Source organism: Mobula hypostoma, chromosome 14, assembly GCF_963921235.1.
Source record: "Mobula hypostoma chromosome 14, sMobHyp1.1, whole genome shotgun sequence".
NCBI classification, from domain to species: domain Eukaryota; kingdom Metazoa; phylum Chordata; class Chondrichthyes; order Myliobatiformes; family Myliobatidae; genus Mobula; species Mobula hypostoma.
In genome coordinates, this window is record NC_086110.1 from 52,251,091 (window position 1) to 52,271,053 (window position 19,963).

General features: G+C 42.0%; 1 protein-coding gene across 1 annotated transcript in view; it reads left to right on the plus strand.

The window, feature by feature from the left end:
• The window catches only part of plcg2 (phospholipase C, gamma 2), a 217,113-nt gene that overhangs the window by 89,452 nt on the left and 107,698 nt on the right, over positions 1-19,963 (plus strand). The gene's annotated exons all lie outside the window — the stretch shown is intronic.

Genomic DNA, 19,963 nt, shown 5'->3' on the forward strand with positions numbered 1-19,963 from the left:
GAGGCAGCCGTGGATGGATATGTTGGAACAGGAACGGAATAAGAATTAGAATGTTTGGCCACCAGGAAGTTCTGCTTTTGGTGGATGGAGCGGAGGTGCTCGATGAAGAGGTCCCTAGTTTACAAGTCCATCGAGTGTGGGTGTTCAGGCTCCTGCATCTTCTCCCTGGTGGTAGTAATGAGAAGACGGCATATTCCAGATGGATCCTGAATGATGGTTGCTGCCTTCTTGAGACATTGCCTTTTGAAGATTTCCTCAATGTTCTTAATAATATGAAGAATAGCCTCATCTCCTGCAGGTGGATTGAACAGGACAAGACTCGGTAAGGTTACCAGATCTGATGATTTCCTCAGCATCTGCAACAGGCTCAGTCTGTAAGTTACATCCCTCAGAACTTACCAACTTAATTAGTACTTTTAAACTTGAGGCACTATTTGCAACAGAAGTTGGATTCTCTTCACGCGGCCCATGTTCTTTACCATTATTGCTTCTTCCAGGTCATGTTTAGCAAGGGTAGTGAATGGTTCTTCTGCTGAGTGAGGGCTGTTGCTGTCACTCCTCCTCCTCCTCCTCCTATTACTACTCCTACTATTATTACTACTACTACGGCGACAACTCCTCAGGCCTAGGGGTTCGGCATCGGGCACGATAACGGACTGTCCACTTCTCCCTCTCCCTCATCAGTGTGTTCAGTTCATCTACATTAGCCATGGCGCTGTCTTCTAGGAACGTGTTGACCATAGTCTTGGGAAGGCACCCAGGGTTCGTCCTCCCCTGCTTGAGCTCCCATATGATGACTAGGCTGGCAGGTAGCTCGGGGTGGCGTAGACAGTGCCCCGCTAGTTGCAATCTTCTCGCCTCGATTTTAGTGGTGAGCATCATAAGGTCATCATAGAGCCCGATGTTCGTCATGTGCTGTTGCTGACTCACATCAAGAGCCAACTGGAGCATTCGTATAGCAACCATCTAGAGACTTTCGCATCGTCTTGGTGAGTGTCCACGTCTCACATCCGTACGTGAGATTGGACTCTATGACTGCTATGAAGATCCTCTTTTTAAGCCCTCTGGTCAGGTTTGACTTGCAGATTTCCTTCATGTCATTCATAGCCCTCCACACCAGTGCCTTCTGTATCTTTATGTCCTTCTCGGAACTCATCACTCTTGACCCGAGGTACTTGAAGTGAGGGCAGTAAAAGATAATCAGAACCCCAAGCCACGTATTAGAATGTCTTCATATCATAACACCACTACAGTGCACCTGCCCTTTAAGAGATGCAGGATGACTTTAAGTAAAGACCCTTTTATGTACTTAGTCAGTCAGGAAAAGGCCACCGCTGTCGTGTGCAGTAAATCAAAAGCACAATTATGAGAAAGTAGCACAGAGTTGGAATGTTGCTCATGGGACCAGCAATAGAATAGAATATCTTCGCATTGCAAGCCTAATGTCCATTCCCAGGATTGATTATCTTTAGTCATATAGTTTTTGCAGAAGTCTCCACCATCAACATAAGTGAATGCACAAAGATGGTTTAACATAAGCACAAGGCTCTGATGTGGGTTGCTATTCATATAAAAATAGCAGAGAGACCACAGTTACATCAAAAGTTCTGTCACATGTCTAAGTACAAGGTTTGAGAATTCTTGATGTAAGTAAAAGTTTTTAAGCAGAAAATCCAGCTGTAGCTGGTAAACGTTTACAATAAGGGTCTGCACTATCAGCTATTTTCATTTGACACAGTTAAAGCATTTTAAAATTGTAACTTTGGTAACTGTTTCATGCAGTACATCGATATTCAGTGAGTCAAATGATTAGGCCACACTACTTCCGCCAGCTATGCTTTCCACAATGCAGATGACACCCAGCTATGTACCTCTTCCAGATAGTACCAGTGGAACAGAGGCCACCTATCCAAAGATTCGAAGACTATTTATTATCAAAATATGTATACAGAATACCACTCTGACATTCGTCCTCCTGCAGGCAGCCACAAAACAAAGAAACACCGTGGAACGCATTCAAGAAAACATTAAACATCCAATGCATGAAAAAAGAACAAATTGCTCTACTGGCAAAAAGCAAGCGGACAACACGTAGAATATCAATCATCAGACCAGGAGTCCAGTCATATTCAGTTGAACTCAGTTTATCACTGCGCCGCTAGGCCGGTGTAAGCTGCAGGGCAGAACATTCTTTGCTGAAGCTCTGAAAAACAGCAAAAAAGAGTAGCAAGAATCCAGGAACATATGCAACATAGATCCCGAAGTCCCCCAAAATGCGTCCACAGCCTCCCCAATCAATCCTTGCAAAGTGGATCCAAAAGCTCCTGCACTTTCGTCCAACAGTAAAAGGGAGAGGAAGACTGGTCAAGCACAGACAGACGGCATCAGACACCTGCCTGTCCTCCACTCTTGTCCTCTTTGACTTCAACCTTGCTTGACGTCTTGATCGGAGAAAAGCAATGGAGTCGATCTTGGGCTTGCGTCCTGTCTTCGGGCTTTCAGGCCTCTAGGCTGAACCCTCTGCTCCAAGCTCCTTCAGAGACAGCAAAATGCCTGATCACTCAATCAGTCCAAAAACACGCCATCAAAATGTAAATTATAGGTTCCGGTTGCAAACAGCTGAGTAGTAAAATCATATTTGAAAGAAGTAGTTTCATGAACTATCTGCAAGGCATCGCCACTGGTTGCTTTGTTCACTGGCACCGTCTTGATCTTGATGTGCCGTCCTGACTTCTGCACTGTAGTGCTCAGGGGAAGAAGTGGCGCAGGGGTCTAGCTATAGTAGAACAGCTGCCTCCCAGCTCCACTGAGCTGGGTCCAGCTTGGAATAAGGCCCTTTGTCCAATCAAGGTAATAGCAGCACCATGGTGTGTAATCCTGTCCATCCCATTTCCCAGGTAAGCTCCATAGAAATGTGAACTGTTCTTTCCTGAGTCCCTATAAAATTGGCTCAAATGTACCAATTTATTCTCTTTACACAATCTTTGAACAATTCAAAGAAATTCAAAGTAAATTTATTACTGAAGTACATGTATGTCACCATATACAGCCCTGAGATCCCTTTTCTTGCGGGCCTACTCAATAAATCTGGGAAATGTATTAGAATCGGTGAAAGGCCACACCCAACAGGATGGACAAACAACCCATGTGCAAATACCAAATAAAAATTATAATAAGTATATAGAGAATGTGAGATGAAGAGTTTTTGAAAGTGAGTCTGAAAGTGAGAAGAATTCAGTGATAGGACGAGTGAAGCTATCCTCACTGGTTCAAGAGCCTGATGGGTGAGAGGTAATAACTGTTCCTGATCCTGGTGGTGTGAGTCCTGAGGTTCCTGTTTGTTTTTCCTGATGGCAGCAATGAAAATAGAATATGGCCTGGGTGATGGGGGTTCTTGATGACGGATGCTGATTTCCTGTGAAATCGCCCTGTGTAGATGTGATCAATGATGAGGATTGCTGTACTTGTGATGGACTGGGCTGTATCCACTGCTTTTTGAAGTCAAGTCAAGACAAGTCACTTTTTATTGTCATTTCAACCATAACTGCTGGTACAGTACACAGTAAAAATGAGGCAACATTTTTCAGGACCATGGTGCTACATGAACAGTACAAAAACTACACTGAACTATGTAAAACAGCACAAAACTACACTAGACTACAGACCTATCCAGGACTGCATAAAGTGCACAAAACAATGCAGGCATTACAATAAATAATAAACAAGACTATGCACAGTAGAGGGCAGTAGGTTGGTGTCAGTCCAGGCTTTGGAGTCTGATGACTTGGGGGAAGAAACTATTACATAGTCTGGTCATGAGAGCCTGAATATTTCGGTGCCTTTTGCCAGGTGGCAAGAGGAAAAAGAGTTTGTATGAGGGGTGCATGGGGTCCTTCGTAATGCTGTTTGCTTTATGGATGCAGTGTGTGGTGTAAATGTCTCTAATGGCGGGAAGAGAGACCCTGATGATCTTAGCTGACCTCACTATCCGCTGCAGGGTCTTGCTCAGTGTGATGGTGCTGGAGATGCTGCTTCCAATCCGGACTGACTGAGGTCTCCCAGTCAGGAAGTCTAGGGTCCAGTTGCAGAGGGAGGTGTTCAGGCCCAGTAGGCTCAGACTTCCAATCTGTTTCTGAGGAATGATTGTGTTGAATGCTGAACTGAAGTCTATGAACAGCATTCGAACGTACATGAAGGATTTTCCACTCAAGGGCATTGGTGTTCCCATACCAGGTTGTGATGTAACCAGTCAATATACTCTCCACTACACATCTATAGAAGTTTGTCGAAATTTATCAAAGTTTTAGATCTCATGCTGAATCTTTGCAAACTGCTATGGAGGTTAGAGGTATTGCTGTAGTTTCTTTGTAATTGTAGTTCTGAGCCAGACCCTGGACAGATCCTCTGAAATTACAACACTCAGGAATTGCTGATCCTTTCCACTCTGATTCCCCAGTAAGGACTGGCCCATGGACCTCCTCTTTCCTCCTCCTGAAGTCAATAATCAGCTCCTTGGTCTTGCTGGCATTGAATAAGAGGTTGTTGTTGTGACACAACTAAGTCAGATCTTCAATCTCCCTTCATTCTGCTGGTTCGTCACCAGCTTTGATTCAGCGTACAACAGTAGTGTTGTCAACATACTTGAATGTGGTATTGGAGCTGTGCTTAGACTCAAATGTAAAATGAGTACAGCAGGTATCTAAGCCCTATGGTGTACCTGTGCTGATGGAGATTGTGGAGGAGATGTTGTTGCCAATCCGAGCTGGCTGGTTTGCAAGAGAGGAAATCGAAGATCCAATTGCACCAGAGGTATTGAGGCCAAAGTCTTGAAGTGTATTGATTAGTTTTGAGGGGATGATAGTATTCCATGCTGAGCTGTAGTTGATAAAGAACATCCTGATATATGCATCTTTACTGTCTAGGTGTTCCAGGGTTGTGTGAAGAGCCAATGAGATGGCATTTGCAGTGGACCTGTTGTGCCTGTAGGCCAGGGGTCCCCAACCTTTTTGGCACTGCGGACCGGTTTAATATTGACAATATTCTTGCGGACTGGCCGACTGGGGGGGGTGGGGGTGGGGTGTTCAAGTTCAACAGTGCGTGACGGAATGAGGAAAGGTGCAGCTGACTCATATCGTTTCATATCGCCAAATCATATCGTTTCCTCGCGGCCCGGTAGCACATGCTTTGCGGCTCGGTAGCAGTCCACGGCCTGGAGGTTGGGGACCACTGCTAGGCAATTTGGAGCAGATCCAAGTCACTTCTCAGGCAGAAGTTGATGGTATATCACCAATCTCTCAAAGCACTTCATCACTGTGGATGTAAGTGCTACTGGATGACAGTCATTGAGGCAGATTACCTCATTCTTAGGCACCGGTATGATTGAAGCCTGCTTGAAGCAAATGGGTACCTCAGTCTGCCAAAGTGGGAGTTTAAAGATGTTGGTGATCAATCTAACCAGTTGATCAACACACGTCTCTAGTATTCGTCCAGGTACCCCATCGGGGCCGGATGCTTTCTGTGGGTTCAGCCTCCTGAAGGATACCCTCACATTGGCCTCAGAGACTGAAATCACAGGGGCCAATGTGAAAGCATCTTTCAGGAGGGTGAACCCAGGGAAAGCATTTGGCCTATATGGTAATATGGCCGTGTACCAAAGACCTGTGCAGATCAACTAGCTGGAGAGACAGTGAGATTCAGATTATCATACTGTCAAAGGAAATCCCTCGCACTTTCATTGTACAGTGTATTGCGCATAACTTTAAATCGAAATCATTCACAAAATTGTGCACATTTGTTAAATCTCTTCCTTGCTGCAAGAACAATAAAAGATGAATTCTTACATCTTTTCAACTGTCTACCTTTGTCTTCTGAGTCTTTTCTTGGACCTTCACACCCTTCTTGAAGAGTGGTGGCCAGAATTGTCGTGGCTGCTGTTTGATGCAGATTCGTTGGTACTTCAAGTTTCAGACAGGCCTTAGGTCGCAATATTTTGATTTTGTTATCACATGTATAAAATCAACATTAAGTAGTAAAGTTCTAGCTACATGAAGTCCTTTGTATTTACTGTTATATCAATATTCCAATCTTCATTGTGTCCGTAAGACTATAAGATGCGGGAGCAGAATTAGGCCATCTGGTCCATCGAAAAATGGTGTCCTTTAAAAACTGTTAGCCCCATCACTCCACTGTTAATTTGTACTTCATTTACGGCATTCAGTATTTATATTTTATTTGCTGCGTCTGGCTCTGGGTTTGATAGAACCTTCTTCCATAGAATGACTTTTTTTTAAAATCATTGTCTTCTCTACTTTCTACCTCACAATGAAACTTAACAAAATTAGCTGTGACTGGCGTTGTTTTCTGGCACATTGCTATTTTTTAGCTTTCTGGAATCCTGTTCTTGCAAGATTGTGTCATTGCTAATTGTAATACAAGTGCCAAATTCATAGATTTGTTGTTTTCCTTGGATAAAAATGCAAGGCTTGATCCCTTATGATAAAGTAAGAGAGTTTTACAGATAGCTATACCACCTGACTGATGCAGGTAAACCTGACAGAATGTTTGAAATAAAAGCAGGAAATGGGGTGAACACTTAGCAAGTTAGGCCATATCTGTGATTCAGTCAAAAAAAAAATTTTGTTTCTCTTCCCACATTTCCAGCATTTTCTGCTTTTATTTAAGATTTTCTTCATCTGTAGTCTATTTTTTCACTGAGAATACTTGCCTGTTACATTTCCCTTATATTCCCTCTTCCCAACCAGGTTTCTGAAAGGTATAATTTTTATTGAGAACTTGTTCAATAATATCCTAATGACTTTCTCAGCCCTTTGCCGTCTTCTCAAATATGTTCACAAGACGGTTGTCCTAAATAAGCTACTCTCTGTAGTGCAGCTTTGTTCCTTCCTTTCTTATCTTGTTTTACCGACGCTTCTCATCTTGTTTACCTCTGGAGGAAGTGCACAGCATTCACTTCCTCAAATGTTGCCATGCACACATTGGGCTCTGAAACCGTGGACTTGAACCCTTACAGGAATTTAAAAAAAGATGTGCATATTATCTCAAATAAAACTAAATGCTGTTTTCTTACTTTAAGCCGAGGTTCAAACAGTCCATTCAGCAATCAAAATAGATCTATTTAAATTCTTAGCATAACCAGAAAATATTCATTGGTAGTTTAACTGATTAGTTGTGAAAGCTTCCATTGCACAAACTGGCCTTGTTGTTTACATACAAAACCACACCAGCTGCTCACCAAAAGAAATTCATTATCAGTGCTGGATGTCCTGAGACTATGGTGATTGTATATGTAAGGATTTTGCATTACCTGCTTAAAGTTTTCATTGCATCTTCTGTGAGCCAAAGAAGCTCTCAGGAAAGTTAAGTCAACTCAAAGTTTCAATACATTTTGTGGTCTTGAACTGGGGGAACATATTATCTTCATTTAAGAGAAAGGCACTGGTCCCTGTCAGTAATTGTAACCACACTGAAACGTGAGCAGAAATTGCCAGATTTGCTACTTTAGTACCTTACATTCAGTGAACAGTGCATCATGCGAGAATAGGCCATAAGACCATAAGAAATAACAGCAGAATTAGGCCATTCATTCCATCAGGGCTGCTCTCCCATTTTTCAACTGCATTCTCTTGCCATCTCTTAACCCTTAACCTCTTGTTACTGAAGAACTTATCAATCTGTAAACACGAGATTCTGCAGATACTGGAAATCTTGAGTAACACACAAAATACCGAAGAAACTCAACAGGTCGTGCAGCATCTATGGAGGGAAAGAAGCATTCGACGTCTCAGACCGAGACCCTTCCTGAGTCCTGATGAAATCTCAGTCTGAAACATCTACTTTATGTTCTCCTCCATAGATGCTGCCCAACTTGCTTAGTTCTGCCAGCATTTTGTACGTATCAATCTCTGTCTTAAATATACAAAATTAATTGGCTGCCACAGCCCTCTGAGCAATGAATTTTACAGATTTCTTGTACTCTGAAGAAATTTCTCCTCATCTTAGTTAATCTGAGGTTATATCCTTCGATCCTGGATTCTCCCACTAATAGAAACATCATCTCTAAAACCACCCTTTCCAGGGCTTTCAGTATCTGAAGTTTCAATGAGCTTTCTCCCCACCCCTCCATCCTTCTGAACTGAGTTAAGTACAGGCCCAGAGTCGACATAACACTCCTCATTATAAGTACATCAGGCAAATCTATAGTATGCCTGGACACTGGAACTGTAGCACAAATATTGTATCTTACTTGACCAATTTAACATACATTGAGGTACCCGATTTTGGTCATCTCATCCAACAGGTGTTCCTCAATCTTTGTCATCTATGATACAGCAATGTAATAGGCCATTCAGCTCCTCGAGTCTGCACCAACCATTAAGCACTCTTCATACTAGTCACATTTTATTCTCCTCATATTCTTTTCAATTCTTCCCTGATTCTACTGTGCACCTACACACCCAGGGTAATTTACAGTAACCAATGAATTCCAGTTTTTGAACTGTGGAGGACGTAGGAGTGTTAGAGGGAAATCTGTGTGTTCGCAGGAGGAATCAGAATCAGGTTTGATACCACCAGCATATGTTGTGAAATTTGTTAATTTAGTGGCAGCAGTACAATGCAGTACATGGCAATGTTAAAAATAGTAAATCAATTATAGTAAGTGTATATATATGTGTATAATAAATAGTTAAATTAAAAATAATGCAAAAAAGAAATATTAAAAAAGTGAGGTAGTGTTCATGGGTTCAATGTGGGTTCAATGTCCATTTAGAAATTGTATGACAGGGGAAGAAGCTGTTCCTGAATTGTGCAGTGTGTGCTGTCAGGCTTCTGTACCTCCTTCCCAATGGTAACAATGAGAGGAGGGTATGTCCTGAGTGATGGGGGTCCTTAGTAATGGACGCTGCCTTGCTGAGGCACTGCTCGTTGAAAGTATCTTGGATAATACGGAGACTAGTACCCATGGTGGAGATGATTAATTTTACAACTTTCTGAAGCTTCTTTTGTTCCTGTGCAGTAGCCTCCTCCCCCATGCCAGACAAGTCATGCAGCCAGTCAGAATGCTCACCACGATACATCTGTAGAAGTTTTCAACTGTTTTAGGTGACAAACCAAATCTCCTCAAGCTCCTAATGATATATAGCCGCTGTCTTGCCTTCTTTATAACAGCATCGATATGTTAGGACCAGGTTAGATCCTCAGAGATCTTGACACCAAGGAACTTGAAATTGCTCACACTCTCCAGTTTTGATCCCTCTGAGGCTTGGTTTGTGATCCCTCATCTTATCCTTCCTGAAGTCTGCAATCAGCTGTTTGGTTTTACTGACGTTGAGTGCAAGTTTGCTGCTGCGACACCGCTCGAGTAGCTAATATATCTCACTCCTGTACACCCTCTCCATCTGAGATTCTGTCAACAATGGTTGTATCGTCAGCAAATTTATAGATTGTATTTGAGCTATACCTTGACACACAGTCATGGTTATAGAAAGAGTAGAGCAGTGGGCCAGGTACACACCCAGGAGAAGTGCCAGTGTTGATTGTCAGTGAGGTAGAGGTGTTATTTACAATCTGCACAGATTATGGTCTAACGGTTAGGAAGTAGAGGATCCAAGCACAGAGAGAAGTACAAAATCCCAGCCTCTGTAGCTTATTGATCAGGACTGTAGGAATGATGATGTTAAATGCTGAGCTATAGTCAATGTACAGCATCCTGACATACAGTAGGTATTTTCACATTGTCCAGGTGATTTAAGGCTGCATGAGAGCCATTGAGATTGTGTCTGCCATAAACGTATTGTAGCAATAGGCAGACTGCAGTGGGTCCAGGTCCTTGCTGAGGCAGGAGTTGACTCTAGCTATGACCAACCACTCCAAGCACTTCATCACAGCAAACATGAGCGCTACTGGATGATAGTCATTAACGCAGCTCACACTACTCTTCTTGGGCACTGGTATAATTGTTGCCCTTTTGAAGGAGGTGGGAACTCCTGACCGTAGCAGTGAGAGATTGAAAATGTCCTTGAATACATCTGCCATTTGGTTGGCACGAGTTTTTCAGAGCCTTACTAGGTGTTCCATCAGGGCCTGCCGCCTTGCAAGTGTTCACCCTCCTGAAAGACAGCCAGACGTTAGCCCCCAAAACAGAGATCACGGTCACTGGGTGCAGCAGGAATCTTCACAGCTGTAGTTACGTTCTCCCTGTCAAAGCGGGCGTAAAAGGTGTTGAGCTCATCTGGTGGTGAAGCATTGCTACCATTCATGATATTGGGTTTTGCTTTGTAGAAAGTAACATCATGCAAACCCTGGCAGAGTTGACACGCATCCGTTGTCGCTGCCTACCTCCAAAGGAATTGTTTCTTTGCTCATGAAGTAGCTCTCCATAAGTTATACCTGGGTTTCTTATACAGACCTACTCCTCAGCAGACGATGAACCTCCTCCTTCATTCATAGCTTTTGGTTTGGGAGTGTACAGCAAGTTTTCATAGGCACACACTTAGCCACACAGGTCTTAATGAAGTCAGTAGCAACTGGCATACTCATTCAGATTCGAAGATGAATCCCTGAATACAGTCTAGTCCACTGATTCAAAGCAGCCCTGTAAGCGCTCCTGTGTGTCCCTTGTCCATAGCTTGTTGGTCCTCATTACTGGTGCTGCAGTCTTCAGTCTCTGCCTATACTCAGGGAGTAGAAGTACAGCCATGTAACCAGACTTTCTGAAGTGTGGGCGTGGAAGAGCATGGTAAGCACTCTGGATGGTGGTGTAACAGTGGCCAAGCGGAAGGTTGTGCCAACTTCACCGGAAGTCAGGCTTGAATCTGGATCACTGAATTGAAAGACAGATGCAATGCTGTGTTGCCCAAGGTCCATCACTGTGCTTTGGTCCACTGCTACAATCTTGGGCAGTTTGTGTTGACATTGAAATATTTCTGTGTGTGGTCTTGCAAGGGGAACAGAACCTTTTGGCTCCCTAGTCTCTGGAAGTATCACTGCACCACTCTATAAGAAGGCAGTTCTTTTCTTTTTAATAATCTGTAAACAAAAATAAAAGTTAGCACAGAAGAACAAACTGGATCTATTTCTTACAGTCTGAAACCATAAAGTCCATAGATGCAGATAAGAGAAAAAAAGTAAGAACTGAATACTGAAGATAATTCGGAGATGCTGGGTTAATTAAGGACAATCTGAAACATTAGAGAATCCATCAATTCCCCAGCTAATCTGATATAAATTAAAGCACAGTGCCAGAATAGAACTGCTAATGACTGGTTATCATAAATAATGAACAGCTACGGTGTAAATTTTAGCACATCGGTCTTTTTTGCACAACGCTTCTACATTTTAATTAGGAACGCTGCCCAGTTATTTTTGCTTAACTCATGCCCTCTTCTCATTGATACCATCATGAAGGAGGTACGGAAGCCTGAGAGGACACACTTGGTGAATCAGGAACAGCTTCTTCCTCTCTGCCATATGATTTTTAAGTGGACTCTGCTTTCTTATTTGTTTTTTGACACTACTCATTTTAACTTGACTATTATTTTATAGTAATTCATTTTTTCTCTATATTTATTTATCGTGTATTGCATTGTACTGCTGCCGTAAAATGAACACATTTCATGACATATGCCTTTGATATTAAACCTGATTCTGATTCTGTAATTTCTTCTTAGATGTGATCCCTGCAAAATCTGATTGTATTTATTGCCTACAAGCATTATACCTCAAAGTGAGCAACACACATAAAAGTTGCTGGTGAACGCAGCAGGCCAGGCAGCACCTCTAGGAAGAGGTACAGTCGACGTTTCGGGCCGAGACCCTTCAATCAGGTCTCGTCCCGAAACGTCGACTGTACCTCTTCCTAGAGATGCTGCCTGGCCTGCTGCGTTCACCGGCAACTTTTATGTGTGTTGCTTGAAATTCCAGCATCTGCAGGTTTCCTCGTGTTTACGTACCTCAAAGTGAGCTATTTTTCAATACAGATGTTTTGGTGCCTTTTTTCTGTTTACTGGGGTGCCGTTCAAATGAACATTCAGCACAAATGTGACCTTTTGAGTTACATTACCCCTTATTCAGTGTAGGAATTGTTTCTCAGTATTGGCGTCACTTGTAGGCTCTCTGCTAAGTGTGTTAAACAAGCACAAAGTCTTCTCAATCAGCATCTGTAAAAGTGATACTTGAAGTTCCTTTGGCATTATTTCAAATATGATCTCTCTGCCTAAGCATCACTAAAAACAGAATTTTCCTTTATTGGAGGCAACTATTCTCAAGTTAAATGTACAATCATATATCATAACCATATCATGTGGTACACTTAGTTCCTGAAAGTGCACTTACAATTGCTCTATATATCCATTCTACCCCTTACCAGCATCTCTCATTTCAGAAAATGTGTGATTTATTAAGAAAATGAACATTATAAAATGAAGTGGAGAATAACTTCATAAATCTGAAGAATTCAGGCAAACGTTTGCAAGTCTTTGGTGCCATACTAAATCTTCTCAAACTCCTAACAGGGGGCATGCCTTTTTCATAATTCCATCAATATGTTGGGCCCAGGATAGATGCTGTGAGATGTTGACACCCAGGAAAGGGAAGTTGCTGTATGCCTCTTCATCACCACCTCATGTTCTACCAATAACGATAATGTCATCAGTGAATTTATAGATAGCACTTGAGCTGTGCGGAGAGAGTGGAGCAATGGACTAATCACGCATCCTTGAAGTGTGCCCGTTTTGATTATCAGCAAGAAGACTCAGTTAGTGTCTCCCTTAAACCGTCCATTTTATGGTAGATTTAATTGGATCACATACCCATTACTGGAAGAATTCAGGTATGAATGTCAAAACATAATTTTACTTCCATTTTAAAAAAAAATGCACTAAGTGATCAAATTCAAGAAATTTGTTTTGCGTAAGTTTCATAAATCCATTAGACATAGAGCAGAATTTTGGCCATTCAGCCCCATTGAGTCTGCTCCTCCATTTCATCATGGCTGTTATATTATCCCTCTCATCCCCATCCTCCTGCCTTCTCCCTGTAACCTTTGACACTTTGACCGACCAGAATCTGTCAACCTCTGCTTTAAATATACTCAATGACTTGCACTCCATAGCTGCCCTTGGCGATGAATTCCACAGGTTCAGCACCTCTGACTAAAGAAATTCCTTCTCATCTCTGTTCTCAATGTTTGTCCCTCTTTTCTGAGACTGTGCCCTGTGGTCCCACTAAAAGAATATCCTCTCCACATCCTCTCTATCTTGGCCTTTCAACGTTCGATATGTTTCATTGAGATCTCCCCCTCATTCTTCTGGAAGTCCAGCAAGTACAGGCCCAGAGCCATCAAACTCTCCTCAGACATTAAAACTTTCATTCCCAGAGTCATTGTCATGAACCTCCTGGATCTTCTCCAATGTCAGCACATCTTGTTTCAGATGGGAAAATGTGTTTTAAATTTTAAGCAATTTCGTTACTATCAATAATGTATGTTCATTGTAAAAAAAATGTTAATTGTTAGCTTTACTAATAGCATCAACATGAACAGGTCAGGCAGCATCTATGGGAAGGAATAATGGGTCGACATTTCAATCCAAGACATAACTGAAATTTCTTAAAAATTGACGGCAAGGTTTTAATCAAAAGAGCAAACAAACTAGCTATATCATGGGGGGAATTTACTGAGAGTATTAGTTTTGATTAAGATTTTTCATGTCTCAAAATCTTTCATAGCCTCTCTCAAAATCTTATTTTATTGAATGAATGCTGTTAACGTGCAACAGTTGGAAAGAGCTTTGAACCACACCAATGCATTTGAGTACCCACAGCTTGTAGTTTATTTCCTGCAGAGAGGCTACATTCAGAACATATGGAGTTTTTCAGAATTCAGCATGCAATCTGTACAATCAAAGGGATGAAAGGATTTGATCCCTTGTCCTTTGAGAAGTTATTTGCTTCTTCAAAGAGACTTCAAAAAGAGATGAAGTGTCTGAAAACATCTTCAGCAACAAAAAACTGGACTATTTGCAAAGAATGGCTGGGAAAACAAATCCGACATTAATCTCTTATCCCTCCGGATATATTTTCATAATTTCAGTTGGAACTATGGTGAAGCTATTTTGTCAAAGAGTAAGATCCAATAGAACAGGTCCAAATTGTAATCAGATTCCTTGAGTCCATGGTCAATTTTGCTTGCTTCTAGAGACTTTTGCTAGCTGAAGTTTATCAATCAGCTTTTTCGCCAGAGTAGATGATCGGTGATTTTAGACACTATGAATCAAGGAATTAAAGTAAATATGCAGCTTCCTATTACTTCTATTCGTATACGTGGGTGTCATTGGAAAGACTGGCTGTTTATATGCTTCAGTATTTACCCTTGAGCAGGTGATGGTGAACTGCCTTCAAAAACCACTGTTCTCCTTGTAAAGTTTATCCTGTGGTGCCTCAGAAAGGCAGAGTCGGTCATGAAGGACCTCCACTGGTAAGGACATACCCTCTTCTCATTGCTACCATTAGGTTGGAGGAACAGAAGCCTGAAGGCACAGATTCAATGATTCAGGAACAGCTTTATCCCCTCTGCCATCCGATTTCTGATTGGATATTGAACCCATGAACACTGCCTCACTACTTTTGTTTATTTCCTTTTTTCTTGCACCATTTATTTATTTTAACCTTTTAATATATCTACCTTCATGTTTTTCTATTTCTCTCTGTTATCATGTATTGCATTGTACCGCTGTTGCAAAGTTAACAAATTTCACAACATACGCTGGTGATATTGATTCTGCTTGCTAGGTAACAGTTGGGCTGGCCAAAGGGTCTTTAGTGTAACTGTGTAAAATGCACAGGTGCTGAAAACAGCATTAGGGCAATGGATGGTTTGAGGAAGGGAGGTAGTGAACAAGAATGTATACTGGGAGATGGATATTGGTGAAAGGAACCTGATTACAATTTAGTCCCTGCTCTGTTGGATCTTACTGTTCAACTAAGTAACTTTACTGTAGTTTGATCTGAAGCAATTGAACTCTAGTAAATACTTCTGAACTCCAATTTCCCAGTGATCCACAATCCACACCTCTAGTTCCTATGAACTCAGGACAAAAAAACTCCTGTTCCCCACTCTCATATATGTAGAGAGAGAGTGCAAACAGGCTCTTCTGGTTCTTCAAGTTGTGCCACCATCAACTCCCAATTTAACCCTAGCCTAATCACAGGACAATTTACAAAGACCAATTAACTTATGAACCAGTACGTCTTTGGACTGTGGGAGGAAACTGGAGCACTCAGAGGAACCCCATGCATTCCACTGGGAAGGATGTATGCACTCCTTACAAAGGATGCTGGGACTGAACTCCAAACTCTGATGCCCCAAGTTGTAATAGCATCTCACTAACCACTTCTATGGTGCCTAATGTCAGTTAACATTGACTTTGCTCCTTGAGAGCTGTCTAGAGTTGTGCCAGAAGTCTCAGCCATTTTGCCAACGTTAAGATACACTTGGTCATTTTTCCAGTCTTATTAAGAAGGTCCCAAATGGGCATAGTTCAGTGAAACCAATCATCAGAGCTTCTTGATGGGAAAGTGCAAAGAAAATACCAAATCCACACTTAAACTGCATAGATTTAAACTCCTCTGAAAGAATCAGTGCTGAGCTTAGAGAAAATAAACATGCAAAAACAATGAAAGTTGAATTTTAAGAATGAAAATGACTGAAAATTTGGACTGACTACTGTGAATCCATTGGGGATGCTCGCATTTGGGAATGGGGTGCACAGGTACCTTGTCAGTGGAGATCGGAAACCTGTGTATAATGCAGTCGAGCAAGTCACATCCAAATTTCTGCCTCCTTCAAATCACTTTTGCAACCAATTTGCACTGATCTTCAGGTGAAAATGCAGAGAAACATTAGTCCCATGCATATCTCTCACTTCTCATGGGTGTAGAATACCACAGCAGCTATGTAGCTACTTTTAAAATGTCTACTCTGAATAAAATGTTTAATCCAGCACCTCAACAATGGGAAACATAATTTTCAACTTTTGTCCTACTTCACCCTAATTCAAAGTTCAAAGTAAACTTATTATCAAAGTACATACATGTCACCATATACAACACTGAGATTAATTTTCTTGCCGGCATACACAATAAATCCAAGAAACACAGTAGAATCAATGTATGACCGCACCATGAGGACAGGCAGACAACCGATGTGCAAGAGACAATATAACATTTTAAAAATAATAATAAATATCTAACACGAGATGAAGAGTCTTTAAAAGTAAGTCCATTGCTTGTGGGAACAGTTCAGTGGTGGGGCAAGTGAAGTTGCCCACTCTGGTTCAAGAGTCTGATGGCTGAGGGGTAATAACTGTTCCTGAAACTGGTGGTGTGGATTGTGAGCTCCAGTACCTTCTTCCTGATGGCAGCAGTGAGAAGATGGCAAAGCCTGGACGGTGGGGGTCCCTGATAATAAAAGACTACTTTTTGTAGTCTTTTCCATTCAAGGGCATTGGTGTTTCCATACCAGACTGTGATGCAGCCTGTCAATATACTCTCCACCATGCATCCATAGAAGTTTGTCTAAGTTTAAATGTCATGCTGAATCTTAACAAACTTCTAGGGATTGTAGAGGCACTGCTGTTTCCTTCTCTGTAATGCCACTTACATGTTGGACCCAGGACAGATCTTCTCAAATGATAACACTGAGGAATTTAAATTTTCTGATGCTCTCCGCCTCTAATTTCTCTCCTCACCAGTCCCTGCCCTCCAACCGATGAGGACTGGTTCCTGGACTTCCAGTTTCCTCCTCCTGAAGTAATTAATCAGCTCCTTGGTCTTGCTGACATTGAGTAACAAGTTAGTTGTTGTGACGCCATTCAGGCAGATTTTCAATCTTTTTCTGATTCATCCCCACTTTTGATTCGGCCAACAATAGTGGTGTCATCAGCAAACTTAAACATGGCATTGGTGTTGGAGCGATGCTTAACCTCACAGTCGTACTGTAATTATTAAGCAAGTAGAGCAGGGGCTAAGCACCCAACGTTGTGGTGCACCTGTGCTGTTCAAGACTGTGGAGGAGATGTTTTTGCCAATCTGACCTGACTGGGGTCTGGAAGTAAGGAAGTGAGATTTTCATCTTGTTAGCTTTGATAAAAAAAAGCTGGAAGTCATTTTATATTTTTCACCAGTAAGTAAAACCATGTAACAGCCATTACTTGAAATTAATTGATTCCAGAAATCAACAACTATGCAGCATCCCAATTTTTAATAAACAACAGATTTAGCTAGACCTTGCAGTGCTTCAGTTGAAAACTTGACTCTCTGGCACCACCTCTGGTGGAAGTCAGAAGCTGCAGGACCATGAAAAATCCTGACTTGATTCGGCTGTCAGTTTTCAGAACATTTTCTGCATTTTCATGTGAACTTTTGAAACTACTCCATGCTTTGTAAATTTGTCACTCATCTCAGACTTCAATTTCATAAGAACAGATTTTAAGGTTGCAATCTGTTGAGCTTAATTGCATTGGTTTTTATTTCTGTTTTATTTAAAGACACAACATGGTAATAGGTCCTTCCGGTCCATTGAATCCATGCGGCCCTAAGTGACCTAGTAACTCGTACATCTTTGGGACGTGGAAGGAAACCAGAGTACCCACAGGAAGCCCAGTGAGTCACAGATATTCTTCTTGCAGTCAGCGGTGGGTCTATAGTATTGTAAACCATTATGCTCACCTCCGTGCTATCAGGCCTCCCTATTAGTTGCACAGTTGTTAAGCTGCCAGTCGATAAAGCAACAGGGTGGGCAGAGTGTGTTCACCTATCCTGAGTCAGTAATATTGTCAGCCGCGATATTGGGAAAGGCTCCTTACTGGTATCAGGACCTGTTCCTCAACAACATTTGCCAGCAAGACTGCATCAGCCATTGAGCTAGAGTTCAAGCGAATTGTATGAAAGCCACAAAAAAACTATCTTTTCATTGAAGACGGGGAGTAGATCAAGGTAATATTTTCCTGGAAAAGATGGACAGAGTAAATTATAATTGCATGTAAATTATGTGCATAAAATCAGCCACAGTTGTTCACACTATTCAATTCCACTCAGAATGGGAAGTAAAAATCTGCTCTAGTTGTCATTGACACTGCCTCTACCTACAACCATGCTTGATCAGGGCGTGAAGGCTCTCACATATATTTATAGAGTGCCTGATACCTGAGGCCTTCCATAAGGCGTAGGCGCGGAATTAGGCCATTCGGCCCATTGAGTCTGCTCTGCCATTCAATCATGGCTGATCATTTTTCCCCCTCCTCAGCCCCACTCTCTGGCCTTCCCCCCACCTTAACCTTTGATGCTGTGTCCAATCAAGAACCTATCAAGCTCTGCCTTAAATACACCCAACAACCTGGCCTCCGTAGCTGCCTATGGTAACTTATTCCACAAATTCACCACCCTTTGGCTGAAGAAATTTCTCCGCATCTCTGTTTTAAATGGATGCCCCTCTATCCTGAGGCTGTGCCCTCTTGTCCTAGACTCCCCCACCAGGGGAAACATCCTTTCCACATCTACTCTGTCAGGGCCTTTCAGTATTCAAAAGGTTTTAATGAGATCCCCCCTCATCCTTCTAAATTCCAGTGAGTACAGACCCCACGCCATCAAATGTTCCTCATATGATAACACTTTGATTCCCAAATCATCATTGTGAACCTCCTCTGACCCCTCTCCAATGCTTGTACATGTTTTCTAAGATGAGGAACCAAAAACTGTTCACAGTACTCAAGGTGAAGCCTCACCAGTGCCTTATAAAGCCTCAGCATCACATCTCTGCTCCTGTATTCCAGATCTCTTGAAATGAATGCTCACATTGCATTTGCCTTCCTCACTACCGATGCAAACTGCATGTTGACTTTTAGGGTGTTCTGCACATGGACTCCCAAGTCCCTTTGCATTTCAGACTTTTGGAATTTGTCCCCATTTAAAAAAAGTCTACACATTTATTTCTACTACCAAAGCGCATGACCATGCATTTTCCAATATTGTATTTCATCTGCCACTTTCTTGCCCATCCTCCTAATCTGTCTAAGCCCTTCTGCAGCCTACCTGCTTCTTCAACACTACCTGCCCCTCCACCAATCTTGGTATCATCTGCAAACTTGGCAACAAAGTCATCTATTCCATCATCTAAATCACTGATATACAGCATAAAAAGAAGTGGTTCCAACACTGACCCCTGTGGAACATCTCTAGTCACTGGCAGCCAACTAGGAAAGAATCCTTTTATTCCCACTCACTGCCTCCTACCAATCAGCCAATTCTCTAACCATGCCAGTAACTTTTCTTTAGTACCATGGGCTCTTAACTTGGTAAGCAGCCGCACATGTGGCACCTTGTCAAAGGCCTTCTATAATCCAAATACACAAAATCCACTGCATCCCCTTTACCTATCCTGCTTGTAATCTCCTCAAAAAAAAAATTCCAACAGGTTCATCAGGCAAGATTTTCTCTTAATGAAAACATGCTGACTTTGCCCTATCTTGTCCTGTGTCACCAAGTACGCCATAATCCCATCCTTAACAATTGACTCCAACATCTTCCCAACCACTGAGGTCAGGCTAACTGGTCTATCATCTCCTTTCTTAAAGAGTGGATTGACATTTGCAATTTTCCAGTCCTCTGGCACCATACCAGAGTCCAGTGATTTTTGAAAGATCATTACTAATGCCTCCACAATCTCTACTGCTACTTCTTTCTGAACCCTAGGGTGCAGTTCATCTCATCTGGGTGACTTGTATACCCTTAGCTCTTTCAGCTTTTTCAACACCTTCTCCCTTCTAATAGTAATGATACTCACTTCTGTTCCCTCACACCCTTCAACATCTGGCACACTGCTGGTGTCTTCCATAGTGAAGACTGATGCAAAATACTCATTTATTTCATCTGCCATCTCCTTGTCCCCCAT